Here is an 18,732-nt window from a genome sequence, read left to right on the forward strand (position 1 = left end):
CCCCCACTTTTATTGTTTTCTTCCTACTGCTAAAATGGGCTTGATTTGTTTTTCCTCTGGTTCCTTGAGGTGTAAAGTTTAGTTGTTTATTGGATGTCTTCCTACATTGTTAATTTAAACTTTTTTTCAGGATAGACTTCCCTCTTAGAACTATTTTGCTGCATCTCGTAAGTCTCAGTATATTCTATTTCTGTTTTCATTTGTCTCAAGATATTTTTAAAATTTCCCCTTTGATTTCTTTTTTGACTCACTGGTCAAAAGACCTGCAGTGCAGGGCCTGGGAGGGCTTACTGAATGCCTTCCGGTGTTGGCATACAGGGGGACCTCGGGGCTTGCCATTCTCCCTCCCCCAAATCGTCTGTCTCTTCCTCCCCGTCTCCCTCTCTCACTCTTTTCTTTCTTTTTCTATCCTACACTGATCACAGCTAGGGATAAGGACTGCACAGAAAGCATGAGACTGTCCTTAGTACTCTTTTAGTTGCATCCTTTCTTATTTTTATGTGCTTTCCAGGCACTCTTACCTCTCACCTGAATTAGAAAGATATTTTGTGTGAGGATGCTTAGTGAAATCGATGTTTCTCTGAGAAGTGCTGGGACTCCCTTTTGTAATTTTGCTGATGTCAGGCCCTGCTAGTCCCTTCAAATTTGCTTCTGTGTGGTCTCCACTTCGCACTGACTTAGTTTGCAGGTCACTGAAGAATATGCTGCAGCTATGATCTAGGAGCTGGAAACTCTCTGAGCCAGTGTTTTCTTGTAATAAATTTATTTATTTTCTTGTAATAAACAGATGTCCTTTTTGTGCCATACCTCTTCACACATATTTCTTGTAAATAAATTTATTACAAGGATAATAGATTGAGTAAAACATTTTTGTAGTTATTTTTCCCTAGAAATGTATAAATATTATTCAAATATTTTCTGATCTATGAAGTCTCATTAATCCCAAATGTTGCTCTTCCATATGTTCAACTATCTTCTCTGGTTACTTTAAAATTTTCCCTTTATATTTGCTATTGACTAATTTCACTAACAAAGAATCTATGATGGCTAATTTTATGTGTTATCTTGATTAGGTCATAGGCTACTCAGATATTTGGTCAAATATTATTTTAAGTGTTTCTGGTGATATGTTGGGTGTTTTGGTATCATATTAACATTTGAATTAGAAAGTGCATGCTGCAAGCTGTCCTTCATAGTTTGGAAAATATCATTCAATTGCCTGAACAGAGCCAAAGAGAAAAAGTCTTTCTGCCTGAGGCCCCTGAGCTGAGCTGTCAGCTTCTGGCTTTACAGCAGCTTCCAGCTTTCAGACTTCAGCTAGGACATGGTTTCTACAGATGCTGGACTTCCATCCTTTATTTCAATCTTTTTGCATGCCCACCCCTACCTATCTATCCAGCCGTCCATCCATCTATTGATCAATTGATCTATCTTCTATCTAGTTCTTTTCTTACTAGTCTGTTTCTCTGGAAAGCCCTGACTGACCCAGAATTTAACCTTGGATATTTTCCCTGCCTAGAATTTTCATGTTTCACCAAGCTGGGGATTTTTATGCTTCAACAATTGAAAATTTCCCATCATTGTCTCTTTAAAAATATGCTCTCTGCTATTCCTTTGTTTTCTCCTTCTGATGTTCTAATTAAGAATACTCTAGATGTCCTGTGTGGCCATATCCCTTCACTTTTCTTTCATATTTTGTAGCTCTTTATCATACAGCTGTTTCTGGGAAATTTTCAGTTGTACTTTCCAGTGTACTAATTCTTTCTCATAATTTCTCGCAGTATGATGTGTTTTAAATTTTTTCAGTAATTTTATTTTTATAAACTACTTTTGTTTCTTTCAAAACAGCATTTTCTTCATAATGTTTTGTTCTTTATGACTGTTAATGCTTTGGTCTAAGAACTTTGAGTATAGGTAGTTTCTTACTTTCGCTTCTGAAGTTTGGGAGATGCACAAACTCTCTCAAGCATATGCCCCCATCCTGCCCATCATTACTTCCTCTGACTTTGCTTCTTGGTGGGCATGAGTGTAGGATAAGTGGTGGTCATGTCTCTCCAGAAGAACTTGCTTCTGCTCCTAGAAGGTAACCCAGGGGTCCCATGTCCCTCAAACTCCTCCTAGGCCTTTTTGTTTTGAAACATTCGGGCCTCACACCAAGCAGAAACAGTTATGCTTATATACCAAATCCATGTGAGGTGCAGGTATCATGTCTTTATTTCCCATGGCCTTTCTTTCCAGCAAGAGAACAGGAAGGGGGGTGCTTCTTTGCAGACCCTCTCCTCTATTAGTGGGTCCTGCTCGTTTCCTTTCCCTGTAGGGATACAGCCCTCCCACAGGCCTGGATCTACACAGTCAGCTCAGCCCTGTGCCCTCCTCTTGCACAGACTCAAACTTTCCTGCTACGTCCACAAGCAGGAATGAAGACTTGTCTGGGTACACGGATGGTGCACTTGTGATCCTGTACAGAACTTCACTACAGATGCTGCAATGCACACAATCGTCTTCTGCTTCTTCCTTGGCCAAACTTGCCTGGGCCATAACTTTTTGACTATAGAGCTTTCCTGGCTTCAGGAAAGCTTGGTGAAGGAAGAAGAGCTTGTGGGATACAGTAAGTAATGAGAAAGTGGCATTATATCTTTTGAGACAGGAGAACAGTTTAATTTTCTCCTGTCAAACAACTGGGTGTTTTAATAATCCCAGCCTTTTAAAGTCTCAGACTTTTAAGTCTCCTTAAATCTTTGACATGATTTCTCTTTGTAATTCCACCCACTCTGAATGAGAATAATAACAGACTAATGCCTTATTCTTCTGCTGTGCTTTTTATTCAGAGAACTCTAAGCACTTTATAGACGTTGCCATTTATCCTCACAACACCTTTCGGCACTGCAGTAGTGAGTTAGTAAAAGTCTGCTTTGTTGAAGGTGGAGACTAGGCAGTCCAGCAGCAATGACCCTGAGATTAGTCAGATGCTGCTGCTGCTGACGACCAGCCACACATGCAGCTGGAAAGCTGGGAAGGATCTTACCCTTCTTTCCAAGCTCAAATAAGCTGTTTCCAGTCTAAAATTTTGTATAAGGGAGGTAAATTTCAATTCCAGAAATGTGCCAGCAAAGAGACTTAATATGTTAAATTCTTTCATGATCATGTTCCGCATCACAGGCCCCAGCACAGCTTGGCTAATGATGCTCTTCAAGGTGAGGGCAGCACTCACCAGGACATTCATAGCAGAATGTCCCAGAAGTTAATGTGGCCCCTGTGCTGACCATGATTGGGTGCGTAAGGCTATGCCTTTTCAGGAACAATGCAGGCTTCCTTGGCAATTAGCAACTTTGGGATTTGGAGTCAGGGGCAGTCAGTCATTCAGCTAGGCACTGGCATGCCAGAGAACTGTCGCCGGGTATCAGGGCCTAAAAGTCAGACTGACTTAGGCTCAAATTCTGAAAAAGGGCCTTATAGGAGAAGGAGGGCCCTTACTCAAAAAGGGTCAGTGGCATACAGTGACTAACAGCCAGGTGGCATCAGTCAGGACAATGCTAGGAAAGACTTGAGGGAGAGCTGGATTAGAAACTAGAGACAAAGCTGGAGGCTGCAGAACTGCTGATGCTTTGTGTATAAGGGTGGAGGGAGTAGATCTGAGGCTGGGACACCAAGGGTATAACACTGCCTGGTGTCTCCAGCTTTATCCAGTTTACTACTTCTGGAAATCTACATGGTTAAAAGGGTACAACTTCAGTGACTGGCTTGACTCGAGGCATCACTATCATCAATGCTGAACTGGCCCCACTCAGAATCACCTAGGGAGACATCACGCACTGGGCTTCACAGGAAGGCTTCCAAGACTGGCTTGTGTCTGTCCCATTCTGGGATCACTTAGGAGAGTCAGCAAAGTGTATGGAAGACTGCCAGGTTATCACTTTTGAGTGATGTTCGTTTAAACATGCTGCATATAGAGCCTGAAATAGTAAAGGGGTAGATGCAAGTGTGAAGATGCTGAGCCAAGGTCCAGCCATGGTGACAGAAAACAGTGCCACTTATTCTGTTCAAAACGCAAGGGTTCCTTGGTGTACTTTGTATAGGGTGGTGCACCATCCATGCTATAGCAGTATGCAATATAGTAGTGATTTTTTCTAATAGAAAAACACTGAATTTCCAGGCCAGCAGCAAATATAGGAAAATTAGTGTTGTGAGTTTCACATCCAGAGATCATGACCACATGAGAACATCCTCAATGGCCATTTCCTCAAAAATACCGAGGTCTCTTTATATGGTTACTTTTTACCTTGATTCTTGACACCAGGTGAAAGCATAACATAAAATGTTTCTCATTCTTCTGATTTTGCAGATCTAACTTAATACAGAGATAGTAAGTAATTTCTAGATGCTCAGCAAGGAATCTTCCTAATGCCTAATGCTATCATTCAGTAGCACCAGTACATGTGCTTATGGGTGCAAATAAAGGTATCAAGATCAGAAGGCCCAGCTCCTGGCCTAGGGCCACACAGCTAAAATAGAGGGAGGAGCAGGGCACCAGCCTGGAGGTTGCTGACCAGAGGTGGAGTGCAGAACTGCTTTGCCATTCCTTCTTGGTCACTGAAGCCTGGCTGCAGTTTCAAGTGTGACCTCGAAGACAAGTTTGATCCCAAATGGCAATTGCTACTAATTTGCTGTTGGTGTTAAAAATTGCACAAGTTTTCTTTCCGTACACTCTCTGTCCCGGTGGTAGCATGTCCATTTCTTTGTCCTTTAGTAATAGTTATAGCACCAACAAGTGGGTCTGCACGCTTGCTTTGACTTCTTCCAACTGGAAGACAAAGTCCTGCCCGAGGCCATGTCAATGGGTGGTTCAGCCTGAACCCTCTTCCCTGGCAGGCAGAGTATGCACAGACCCCCTCCTCTGTCTGCTCAATCTTTTACTCTTCCAAGAGGCTGCCCTGATGCTTCCTGGGACTCTGCTTCCTGTGGCAGAGTCCTGTGGCAATTACCAGCACACAATGTGCCGAACAGCTGTCTCCCACCATCTATACCGCTGCGTCGCATGCTGAGCCCAGGGAGCACACAGACTCCATGGAATATGGCTTCCTCTGGGGCATGCGAGCTACAGCCAGCTCTGGGATGTGGGAAGGTTCTGCGGTCTGGCTTGTTGCACAGGCTCTGGCATCGCTTTCAGCTGCAGGTGTGTTGGTGCTTGTGTATGCGAGCTGCAGCTCAGACTTCACAGAAAGTACTCCAAGGTTAGAGGATGCAGCTTCTTTGATGTGGGGAACTGAGACTGAGGAACAACTTCAAAGAAAATATAACTTGTGAGTTCAACCATAGAGAATAGATTGACCTCTCCATAGACATAACAGGTGTGCAGCTGAAATACTGTGAAGGAATTGTTGTCACTTGGTTCCACATATGCCTGGCTTCAGTCTCCTCCAAGCGGTTTCTTATACGTGGTCTTGAGCTGCTGGTGTTTTGGTGTCTGTTTTCTCACCTGTTAATTGGAGTGAATTTTTTGTCATCTTTTCAATGTCATACAAGTGACATTATTTCATGCTTTTATTTCCATTCAAAGAACAGTTTGGCTGCATAGATCATTCTTCCATTGGTACCAACAGAAATGATCCCATGTCTGGTAAATTGCGTCTGATCTTGTCAGGAAAAACCTGAGTGCTTTTCTTTTGTTTTTAGTAATCTACGACTGCTGGTTGTTTGGTAACAAATAAACCCAACAAATTTCAATATTTGTTCTATATCGGGTCCTGACTAGATCCCCGATCTTCCAAACGATTGTATGGAAGAGGTTAAATAAAAAGAGACAAACTGTATGAATTTTAGGGCTCCAGGAAGGTCAAAACCCTTTAGTTGAGCTCTCAGCAAAGCACTCTCTGGAGTAGCCCACTTTTATTAGGACTAAGATAAAAGATGGAGAAACTGAGGAAACACAGGAAATGAGCAGGACCTCGGGGGTCACTTCAAAGACTTCCCCAAGTAGTAGGTTAAGCCGATTTAGGAGAACCATCTCATCTCCAAGATAACATTTATGGCAGGATTGAGACTGCAGGAGGGAGATGCCTGCAGCTGCAATCTGTTTACTTAATTAGTGTTGAAGCCAGCGTCTTCAGCTGTGGCCATGTCTTGCCCTTTGAGGTATCTCTGGCCTCACAGGCCAGTGCAGGCCTCAGCCAGGATCAGTGATTCATAGAGGTTCACTTACCATGAATCAGCTCCCATCGCCAGGCAAGGGGCTGAGGCCTAGGACAGACTCACAGATAAACATAGAAAGCCAATTAGTAAAATTTAAGTTCTGCTCAGAGCTGCTGGGTAGTGGTCCCCAACAGTTCTATTTTCCAAAAATTGTTTAAAATATTCACTTGCAATTACTATTGTAGTCCATACTGAACATATGGCTTTAAAATACCAAAGTCACAGTTTTTGAGTGCTACTAACCCAAAGATCTACCAGCACTGACCAGGGGCGTCCAGGCCATTGGCTGAATTTTGAGTTGCTGCCTCCTAGTGGTAGCAGAGAGTAGTGCTTATTTATTAGTACATATTATTACGGTATGTTTCCCAACACTATCCTTTATAAAACACATGTCAGCTCTCTATTTCTAAAAATTTTATTTCAAATTAATTTTTCCAGAGTGTTTCATACAGTTTTTTGTTTCTTTATAAATATGTGAGGAAAATTAAGTGAGAAAAAAATCTCTGCTATAATTTTGGGACTTCTCACCTGAACAATGTGATACTCAGTTCCACTAAAATTACATTTCATTGAAAAGATTTAAATGGATTGATTTTGCCTGTGCCAAGTAGTTCTCTCACTTTTTATTAACTGTGTGTGGCTCTTACACAGTATAACTTAGTCATAAAATGGAGTCTCAGACCAGGTTGTACCCTGCAGACTGTCCCATTTGACTCAGAAAGTCATCCCTGAATCTGAGACACCGCTATCCTGCACCTGACTTCACCTGCGGTTTGGTTGCTTTCAAATGCTGTTATTGCAACATCTTCCTTTTACCATCCCTACGCTGCTGCTGACTCTGTGGGAGCCACTCTGATTTTACCACCTAAAGGGTCAGTTTTGGCATAGTAATGATTTGCAATTCAGAGTTCCATAGAGATTCTTTCTCTTCAAACCATATTATTACTCATAATATGCGTTATTTTCTTTCTGATGCATTCCAAGCAAAGATGCAGGAAGCTGAGCTTTGCATTGAGCCAGCACTTGTCCTGTGGGTGCCCGGCCAGAGTTGGGGGTAGCACATCAGGGATCTCCAGAGCAACACTGCATGCAGACAGGGCCTGCATTCTTCTTAGTTCAATCAGAAGCTGCATGGGAGTACACACATAGGGTATGTGCTGTCATGCGGGTACAAAAAAACACACAGTCCACCTGCTCTGCCAGGGATACTGATGCTGTGCTAGAGGCACTTCTAGGAGCAGGGCATCACAGAACATAGAGCAGATGGAGCAAGCCTGTTGACCATCCTCATGACACTACGGCTTCATCACAACACTGTGAATGTGTTGGGGTGAGCAGATATTCTTTAGATTGTAGGATTACTTTTTTCCTAGTTTCCTACTAAGGACCAAGACCACCCAATTGGCTTGCTGAGAAAAAAATTTAAACCTCTTTCTCTTTTTTCCTCTCCACGTCATCTCACTTTTGCAAATGTACAAAGAAGCTTTGAGTTCTGTTCTTTTACCAGACTAAGATGAAAAGCAGCTGGACAAATGAAAAGAGTTCACTGTTCTTTGGAAACATGGATTCTTCATGTTCTGTTTCATTAAAGAAACAAACAGACACAGATTTTTCCTTGCAATGAATCAAACGATTGGACAAGAAGACACATGATTTATTCATTTTTTAAATAATTTCTGCTTCCCTGGCCATCTTCCTGCAGTCTGGACACCTCGAATCCCTGGATGGATCATGGTGGCGTCAGCCGTAGGGAAACACTGGGAGAGTGCCACTCTCTGAGGCCTCTCCCAGGCTCTGGGTCATTCGGGGTCAGCTTTCCCCAGGCCTGCCTTCCTTCCCGGTCTGGAACACTTTTCAGAAAAAGGTGGGAGAGGTGCAGATACCTCACCTTGTCTTTTTGTAAACCCCTGAGGCCCTTTTGCCTTCAGCAAGGACTTCACACCACACACAGGGCTGGTGTAATTGGTCTGACAAGCTCTGGACACTGATGGGAGCTCCTGAGTAAGAATCATGAATCACTCCAAAGCTGGCTTGATGACACACACCTGCAGTTTCAGCACTCAGAGGCTAAGGCAGGAACGCTGACTTGGAAACTTAACAAAATCCTGTCTCAGAAAAAAACAAAGAATGGTGGATGGGAGAAAGAGAGACAGACAGACAGACAGACAGACAGAGACACAGAGAGACAGAGAGAGGGAAACAGAGACAGAGACAGAGAAAAAAGAAAACAAACAAACAAAAATAGACCAGGAATATAGCTCACTGCAAAGGCCCTGGATTCTGTCTCTAGTACTGCAAAAGAAACAACAACCATACCGTTGTTCCAGTCTTACACATGGCTGTGAGGAGGAAACTGAAAAATCTCAAGACGTCCAAGTCTCCTGCATGGATGCAGCCCTGAGATCAGTGTCCCTGTCTGAAACCCACTCATTACAGTCTGTGGTGGCATTTTGCATGTGGACATCACAGCTGAGCAGATGTAGCTCCAGGAATGGAGCAAACAGCAGATTCTACCCAGAGAAGTGAGGCCGGAGGAGGGCAGACGTGTGTCCCATACTCTTTTCCTTCCTGGACTTATGGAGGAGTCCCTCCATGACATCCTCTTATGACCAGACATGGTGCCCGTCTGTTTTTTAGTTGCTTTCTGTTTTGTCTGGAGCACATGTGGGCTTCTCCATAATCTTGTTTGATCTCAAGTACGTTGGAGAACCCCTCTCAAGCGGAAATCAGTTTGTTTCCCTTTGGCAGCCAGCTGTTCCTGTAAAATAGTGGATTTTGTGTCCAAATCAGCACAGGGCGCCACCCAGGATGTATGCAGAGGGAGCTGTCAGTCAGGGAAGTTGGTTCTCAGTGCTGCGTGGAATCTAAACACAAGTAGCCTTCCTGTCCTTTCAGAGGAGCCACCAGCAGAGATGACAAGCTCAAACCATTCTGCTGAGTTACTTACACATCAGTGAAGACCAGAGAGGCCCTCACTGCCACAATTCTCTTCTGTCCTTTCACAAAACCCATGAAGGCTCCTCCTCTTCAGCCCCAAGGAGGCATCAGCTTCTCTGCCAGTATGAAAAGGCCCACACTGCCTCTATGAGCAGCCAATGGTCTCCCAACTCACACATATCTATCTGTTTGACAAATTTTGGTTATTTTGAAAGAAGTGGAGTTTTTACTATGTTGACTTAGAGCCAAAAATGTAGTTCAAATTAAGTCACTGGGTGTAAAACACATGTTCTTTGAAATAAATTTTATTAGGGCCAGGGATTTAGTTCAGCAGCATGAGTGCCCATCTGGCAAGTGTGAGTTCATGAGTTTGATACCTGGTACCAAAAAAAAAAAAAAAGAGAGAGAGAAAGAAAGAGGTGTATAAAAACAGTAGTCCTCTATGTTGTTATATTCCAAAATGTGAAATATAATGCTAAGTCTAATGCAGCATGCATAGTTTAAGTAAAACCTGCACATTTTATGAATATATACCTATTTATACCAGACTTCATTTTATCTGGTATTGTTTGATCATAAGTGTGGGTTAAATTAATCTCCTAAAATGTGTGTCATGGTTATAAGCAACAGGAGTAGCATTAGGACAAAGAGATCATCTTCTCGTTTCCACAAGAAGTAGTGACCACAGGGAAGGAAATTAGCCCATCTGCTTTATGTCATGCTGGACATGCTTTGGAAATAGTTTTCTGTAAAATTTATCTAATATGAAGAAGAGATTGACCAGGTAGAATTTTCCAACAAAATTACATAAATAGTTATATAGTACTTGAAAAATTGGGAGAAAACACATCTTTGATTAAATACACAAGTTTGTGATTAAGTGCTGCCTTGAGAAATGTCCTTGGAATCTTCAAGTTTAGAAAATAGTACAATGCCATGAAATGTATAATTTCAGCACCAGTGATTTATAGCTAGGTGTGGCAAGACTGATATAAGCAGTTCTCTTTGGAGATTTTTAGCCGCTTTTGCTATTTTACTAGAATCTTGGTTTCTCTTAAGTTTCATATCCATATCTGTCTTATTAGAGCACATTTGCTTTATATAAAGCCACTGAAAACATTCCAGTCAATGAATTAATTAAGAAAAGAAAAGCAAACATCTGGGAAATGGGTAGTGTTTGCACTGGTGATGCACCCACATGCTGCAAGTGAACACCTGCTGACTGCCTAGACAAGATCTTTCTTGTATGTGAGCAAATGTCATGGTGATAGAAATGAATATCCTTCTTGTTTAGTTTGCTTTTCTGATAGAAGAGCTGTTTCCCAGGAAGAGCATCTAGATTCCTTTGCTTTTTTACTCCTGTGGGCCCTGATATAATCTCCTTACTATGACCCTGCCTATAAGTAGCACTTAACAAAATCACAGGAAATATGGCAGTCTCCCTTGAACAAGGAAAGAAGCCAGTCCACCATCTTTCTTAAGATGTGTTCCTGGGTCCTTCCTCAGACCCCAAAATGGCATTTTCCTTGAAGCAAAGAAGCCATACGGTGTTCTCCAGGGAAGAAGTAATGACTTAAGTAGGAGTTGAAATAATTCTTTATCGAATACCCAGATCAAATGGTTTTTGACACATACTTTCACAGCTCAAGGCTCAAATCATAAATTCCTCACACCAGGGATTGATCTGCTAACATCCAGGAAGTTCCACCATTTTGCTCCCCCTTCTACCCACAAAGGACTGGTTTTCACTCCAACATGGCAACACTACATTTTTGAAGAGGTCCATTTGAGTTAGTAAATCTTCCTTTGGCTTCAATCTCTCTCCGTTTAACTCTTTAATACTCTCCATTCCACAAAAAACCTTACAAGTTACTGTTTCGTAAGATGTTCTTAATTTCTAGACTATTTGCAGATAACTGTGCACAGTCTCCTGGGATTTCTCTTTGCCGTGTTGACCACCCTTATTTAAATTTAACTCCAAGTCTATGAATGCTGTGACTTTGCCTTTTAGGAGTTGGGACTGGGAGTAGTACTGCATAAGTGGCTTGGATGGAGGAAGGCGGGGTGGGACCTTCCTCACATTTCCTTGGACTGTGCTTATGCATGCTAAAATCGCATTAGCACTTCCTGCCTCTGAGCAATCACATCACATCACATCACTAGCTCACACTGAACTCCGAACATGTAAAATGCCTACCCGTACCTTCTTCCTCACACATAGGTGTTTATCTAGGTCAGTGAAAGCTTCTCTTATGCAGAGATGTTTCTTAGAACATTAGGTTGACTGGCATTAATTTTAGCCTTCATATATTATTATAGGTGTTCGTGTTCAACCACAAGTTGCAAAATACCCACAGGATATCATTTTTTTTGACATAAGATTTGAACTTCGGAGAATTTCTTATGTATCTCTCGCAGTCTTTTTCTTTCTCATCTCCCTCTTCTCCTTTCTTTCTCTTTGGTTCACACTGTTGTAATATTCAGTGCTCGTGTATCAGAACCAGACTGCCATGTGGTCTCTGTGTGCACTTTGGCCTTGGGATGCTTTTGTGTCAAAATGGAGATTTTTGTTAACTAGCACACTGAAACTTCCCTTCTCTTCCTTCCCGTCTCTTCTTTCCCTTCCTTCCCCTTTTCTTCTTTTCCTTCTTTCTCTTCTCCTTTCTTATTTTTCCATTCCTCTCTCCTACTTTTTCTCTCCTTCTCTCTCTCTCTCTCTGTCTGTTCTGTGTCTCTCTCTTTCTCTTTCTGTATCTCTCTGTCTCTCTGTCTCTGTCTCTTCCCACCCCTGTCTGTCCCTCATGTGTGGCCCTAGGTATTGAACCCAGGACCTTCACACTGAGCAACTTCTCACCCTTTTTAAAAATTTTTTATCTTGAAATAGTGTCTCACTGACTTGCCCAGGCAGGACTTAACTTTACAATCCTCCTGCCTCAACCTCCCGTACTGACAATGGAACATTTCTAAACTAGCCCTGACCCCCAATAATACAGCATGCCACTTCAAAAAAAAAGTAGAGGTAAGTCCAAAAATCACACAAGATAAGATAAATCCATTAAAAATACTTCAATGCTTAGAACAAAATATAGAAACATTTTTCCTCTCTCACACTTATTCCTCTGTGTGTAACCAGAAAACACCCATCTCCAAGCCTCTTCTTCTGCTGTTATATTTTTTTCTAGGTCATATATTGTATCACTACTTCTTGATGACTTCTTTGTTTTTAGATAATTTCTATTGAATTTCTCTTGCATGCCCTCACTATGTATCCCCACCTTGCACACCCCCACAGATACAAGGTTGTAAGGTTACAATTATTGGTTGAGGTAACAGTATTTGATTATTTGGTTCACATAAATATATCTTATGCCCCAGCAAAATAGGGTATTTGGCTTCCATTTTTTCTCTTCTTCTGTGTTCATGTGTGTCACTGTTTTAGCTATTTCTGATTACTTTATCACACGCTTCCACAGTTCTGTCTCAGAGTTCACAATACAGTTTCCAATCACAGTCCAAACACATCCTGAAGCACTATCTCAGCTCAGTGCTTTTCACCTTGGAATGTCTCTTGCACCTTCAACTCTTTAGTGTGTATGAGCCTTTCCTCCCCAGCTGGAGACCTGTAGACCCAGGACTCCCATTGTTCTCATCCTAAAAAGTCCTTCCTGCTCCTGACATTCAAACTTTCCTTCTTGATCAACTCCTTGATGCTAGCAGACACATTATAGTAGCTTCCCAACAAAGAGTGCCTGCGAGGTCACTCTTTGAGACTGTAATTCTTTCTGAAAACTCCTTCCCCTGTGATATTTTCAACATGTGGAAGGTGGCGGTGGAAAATCACTCCTCATCTGAAAGCTTAGTCTTTGCTCCATTCTCTAGCGTCTGACAGTGCTTTGGGGAAAGAGAGAACTATTGCTGTCCCTCTGCCTTCTCCTCTGGGAGCTTTTAGGCTCTTTCTGGTTCACTGCCCATACTAAATTTTGTGACAGTATGCTTTGGAGTCAGTGTGCTACCTCACTGCCTTGAGCATGTATTAGGCTAGTCACATTCTTTAGTTCTGAGTTATTCTCCTGTATAACTTCTTTGATAATTTCTTCCCCTCCATTGCTTTCTTTCTTATGCTGAGTTATTTCTCACATTGTCTTATCTGTTCTTTGTTTTTGTACTTTGGTTCTATTTTCTAGAGGGTTTTCAATTTTATTATGCAAACCTTATTAATTTTGAAGTTTTCCAGTGTTCTGTTTTTAATTTCGAAAATTTATTTATTGTTCTTCATTTGTTCCTTTTATAGCATACTTTTCAAATGGAACTTCAGTGCTTTTTCTTATTGCTCTGACAATATTATAGTTGTAAGAACTTTTTCCATTCCTCTAGCATCTCCTTCCAAATTCCTTTTCTCTGTGCATTATTTCAGCTTCAGCCTCTGAGTTGAAAGTGCTTCTCATTTATGCTATTATTCTTTACTGTCCTTCTTCATTTAAAAGTGAAGCATCATAGTATAGAATAAAAGCCTATTAAGATGAGAGCATGCTAGACATTCTTGGCTGCTGAGCTTGCTGTGGTGGGGCTGTCTGGAGAGAATATTGCCATCTCAATTTCCATAACTGTCTGTCTTTCCTGATTCCAGGTCAGCTTCTCCAGAAGCTTCTTGCCTGGGAAGGTTAGGGTGGGAGTCTGTTCACAGATGCAGGAAAGCAGGAGAGATTGGTACAATGAGTGTCGGAAAGACTGACAGTCACTCCTGTTCTGTGTAAAGCCCCACGTCTACCCTCTATAGAGCATGTCTGGGACCAGAGTCTTTATGGCTTAATTTTTCCAATGTATAAACCCCTTGTTTATTCTGGGAATGGAAGACAGGATTCCTGAACCAAATTTAATTTCTATTTTTATAACAATCCATTTCTTTTAAGGATTTTCTTTCAGACCTTGCTTAATATACAAATTTAATAAAATTGGATCAATATTGAGAAGATTATCATCATTCCCCTATACAGGGATGACATACAAAAACATGAAGTATTCTACTTTAAAAAACTACTCAGGTAGACCAAAGATCTAAAAAGAAGAACTAAAACTACAAAAATTTTAGAAGAAACTATAGGAGAAAATCTTTATGATCTTGAATTTGGCAAGGATTTCTTGAATAAGATGTAAAAAGTCTAGGAAACCAAAGAAAAAAATGATAAAGTAGATTTAATCAAAGGTAAATGTACCAAAGAACACATGCACAGATTTAAAAAAAATACTCCATATAATGAGAGAGAATATTTGCAAATCACATATCTGATAAGAGATTGCTTTCCAAACTCTGTAAAGAATCCCTACAACTCTTCCACAGAAAACAAAAATTAAAAAATTAAAAACAAATGATTAAAAATTGGAAAAGGACTTGGAAAAAGCATTTTACCAAAGATTTCTAAATGGAAATGCATAAAAATATTCCACATCACACATAATTGAAGAAGTGAAAGCCAAAACCACATGAAGTCACCATTCCACCCATTAGGATGGTTGTTATCAAAAGCAACAAAGCAACAAACAAAAGCTAAGAAATATTGATTAGGAAGTGGAAAACTTAGAACCTCAGTGCACTACTGATGGGAATGGGAAATGGTACAGCCACTGTAGAAAATAGGATGGCACTTGTCAAACAATTAAACATACAATTACCATGTGATCCAGCAATTCCCCTTCCAGACACATACCCACAAGAAATAAAGGCAGGCACTTAGAAAGACATTTGATCTTCATGCAGCAGGATCATTTACAACAACCAAAAAGCAGAAGAAATTCAAGCATCCATCAATGCATGAACAGATAAACAAATTGCCTTCTATATGTACAATATAATACTATTCTTTCTTTAAGAGGAAGGAAATTCTAACAATGCTACAATAAGGATGAATCCTGAGAACTATATTATGTGAATAATACAACCACAAAAAAATACCTTGTATGATTTGACTTATATGAAGTAACCAGAATATTTACATCAGAAGCAGCAGAAGGTAAAGCAGGGCTTTCAGGAGCAGAGAGGAAAGAGGGATGAGGAATCCATGTGTAAGGTGGACAGAGTTTCAGTTCTACAAAATGAAAGCATAGATGGTGACTATAACTGAACAAAGTGATAGCTCGTAACAAATGCCATAAAACCAAACACTTTAAAAGGGTTTAAATAGCAGATTTTATGTCATTCATATTTTACCATGATTTCTTAAATTAATATTTTAAAAACTCAAGATTAGTAACTAAACCGATTTTGTTTGCAGATACGGCATTTCACCTCGATGTACTGATCCATCTTGAGTATCTGCTCTCCCTATCTTTCTCCCTCAGAGTTCTCTACCTCCTCCCATCTCCTTGTCCTAAGTACAGAGGAAAAGAATAGCCTTCTACATGGCCCTGGAAGCAAACACCCTTAATCCTTCACTGAAGGATTAATCCTTCATCTGTTCTACTGAAACTGTTCCCAAAGGCCACCAATGAGCCAGTCTTAAGATCCAGCATCTTTTGTCTCAGACCACTAGAAACCTGCTCAGACCAATGGGTCCTGCAGCATTTTCTATCCTTTCTTGGTTACTTTTCTCTTATTGCTAAGACAAAATATTTAACACCCAAAATTAAGAAAGGAAAAGTTTATTTAGTCTATAGTTTGGGGAAGTTTCAGTCCATAATCAATTGGCTGAAGGCAGGGTGGCATGGTACTAGGGCAACACTTCAAGGCAGCATCCAGAGCAAAAGGGGAAGAGCAAGCCTCTTTTCCTCCCGTATATTGTACACACCCTCATCCTACCCCTCCCAGGGCCAGGGTAGCACTCACAAAATCTCTGTGCCCTTCTCTTGCACAGGATGAGAATATTTACAAAGTAAGGATCCTGGCTCTCTGCTGAGACTCTTAGTGTTAAACTTCTAAACTTCTCAAGTTGACACAATGTATCAGTCATAGCACATCCTTTCCTACATCATACCACAGTGATATATGTACACCCATGTTTATAGCAACACAATTTGTAATAGCCAGATCTTGGAAACAACCTAAGTGTCCATCAACTGATTAAAAAGCTGTGGTATTTTTATACAGCTGTATACTCAGCTATACAGAATGATCACATTGATACATTTATAAATAAATGGAGGCAACTTGAGACCATAATCATAAGCGAAATAAATCAAACTCACATGTATAAATATCATATAGTCTCCCTAGTGTAAGAAATGGTAAAAGTACATAAGAGTTTATAGTAATGATGATTCCCCATTACATTGCTCTGAAGCCTTATAATGTCTGCATTCATTAGTTGGAATGATTTTATCTTAGTTTGTTTAATTTTATTGTCTGTGATAGTATAAACAGCTATTTTAAAGAAAACAAGACATTAGAATAGCCAGTGCTGATTTAGTATCATCTTATTCTGATGTCCTACTATGCTTTTGTTTTTCTGTTTCCTTTGGTTCTATCCTGTTACATCTTATTGGATATTATTATGTGTGATAGTACAAACAAATTTTCTATGGAAAATGAGATAATACAGTAGCCATTGTTTGTTCTCTGCTGTTTGGTTCTGAAAGCTCTGTAATGCTTTCATTCTCTTGAATGGCTTTATACTGTTTTGTTATGTTTGATACTATAGTATATGAAGCTATGCTCAACTATTTCAAAGAAAGAGACATTATGGTAGTTACTGTTAATTATGGGTTGTCTTGTAGTAAAATACTGTGTTACTTGCATTGTTCTGATCTTATCTGCTTTGTTATGTCCTCTTTTGTCTTAATCTCTTTAAAATAGAAAAATTTAAAAAAAACAATTAAAAACTCAAAAAAACACACCCCACATCCTTTCCTTATGACCCTCATTCTCTCTGATTTGCCCTTCAGTGTACATGAGCATGGGTGGAGACAAAAGATGATAAAAAAACAACTGTATTGTAAGTTTCACAAATCAAATCAATTGTATCAATAAGAAATGTGTGAATTTTTTAGTTTTGAAGCTTATAACCCAGGGATTATTGTCAAAGAATCAGAATGGACATTCACTCTTTCAAATGATTTGGAAGACTGTGGGCTGAACTAGATTGGGTTTCTGTGGTCTGCCTGGGGTACAGGTTGAAGCCTGGACACCCAAGCATCCTCTGTTCTGTGTGAAGGAGCCCAGTTCAAGGTTTCAGCACCGTGGAGGTCTTTCTACAGAATACTCAGTCTTCCCTGGTGCTCCATGTTTATCCTGAGTGTGTGATACTGACAGCCATAGCCCAAGGAGGCTTCCTGAGGCAAACAAGACTGTGATTCACAATTACCTTGAACTCCCAATCATGGTGTAGAGACGAAAGGGAGAGCTGGGGCGAGAAACCAGAGCAGAAACTTATGTGATGCCTCTGGGAGGAGATTCTGCTGGGATTGTTAGGGCCAAACCCATACTTGATCACAGTATATGGTCATAGAAGAGTGCGTGAGCACCTGCTTTCTGCTGGGCTTTACATTCTGCCTTCCTTTCTGGTCCTTAGTTCCCTGACCTGTCACACTGAAAGAGGCTAAACATGTGCATGAGTGTATATGTTTGTGTGTGTGTGTACAAGTGTACATGTGCAGTGTGTGCTATATATGTGTGTATACATATGTGTGCCCATTCATCACCACTCCCTGCTCCTCTTCTTCATTACCTTGGAATTTGTCACTTCTTCACCAGTTTTCCTCCCTTTGGAGGAGTCTGGTCTTTTCTCTGATCCCAATACCAGCATTTCTGGAATCTGTTCTCTGGTCATTTTGGGGAAAAGTACCTAAAATCAACATTGGCCCAAAGTTAGGTGTTACTCATTTGATGGCCACACAGCTTCTGCTAGGGGGTTTCTGAGTGACAGGGAGTGAGTTACAGGCAATGTTGGAGTTTGGCCTGCCTCCTACAAAGCACCCAGTGTTGAGCCGTACAATTGACCAACCTTCATCCTTCATTTATTCCTCTCCATTATCTACATGGCTGGATTCTGGTCGCTACTTATCCTCTCATTATAAACAGAAAGTTTGATGTTGATCTTTTAAATTGAAGTATAACAGGACTGGTCTGAAACTTGAAAGGATTGTGAAGATCAGATTCACAGGGTTGGAGGCTTTGCAGTTGGGAATGGCAGACATATGCCACTCCTTCCCCTCTCACCAAGGATGGATATGACTAATCCATGCTGCCCCATTCTGCAGATTGAGGTCTCACAAAACAGAAAATATTAATTGTGTATTTGTTGCTTGATTTTAAATTTAAGGCCTGCAAAGGGCCGTGCCCTGTGCTACTCAGGAGATGTTGGGACCAGATCAGTGTGTCAGGTATCCCACTCAGCCTGTGTTTCATGCTGTGTTTCATTTCTCTACAACCCTAGGTACTGGGCATCTGCTCCATAATGTGTCACAGTCAGCATATATCCCAGTGCACTATTAGGTGTAGTGGATGGGCACTTATACCTCAGTAGAACAGTCTTCAAATACATTGTGATATCAAGGGATACCTTTCAATCTATACCATAACATTACATATCAAAACCTTTCCTCAGGTGAATAGTATTCAATACTTTCCATACTTGGGACTTAAAAGTTGTTCATAATCAGTTGCTATTTGACTTT

General features: G+C 40.8%; 1 protein-coding gene and 1 non-coding gene across 3 annotated transcripts in view; both read left to right on the top strand.

Moving 5' to 3' along the window:
• The window catches only part of Pde10a (phosphodiesterase 10A), a 566,879-nt gene that overhangs the window by 238,750 nt on the left and 309,397 nt on the right, over positions 1-18,732 (top strand). The gene's annotated exons all lie outside the window — the stretch shown is intronic.
• Positions 14,053-14,157, top strand: LOC111755793 (U6 spliceosomal RNA). The gene has a single exon (XR_002790347.1). It is a non-coding gene; the product is annotated as a U6 spliceosomal RNA (small nuclear RNA).

Source organism: Cavia porcellus, unplaced genomic scaffold, assembly GCF_034190915.1.
Source record: "Cavia porcellus strain 051 isolate PalLab524CR breed Dunkin Hartley unplaced genomic scaffold, mCavPor4.1 scaffold_22, whole genome shotgun sequence".
In the NCBI taxonomy this organism is placed as follows: Eukaryota; Metazoa; Chordata; class Mammalia; order Rodentia; family Caviidae; genus Cavia; species Cavia porcellus.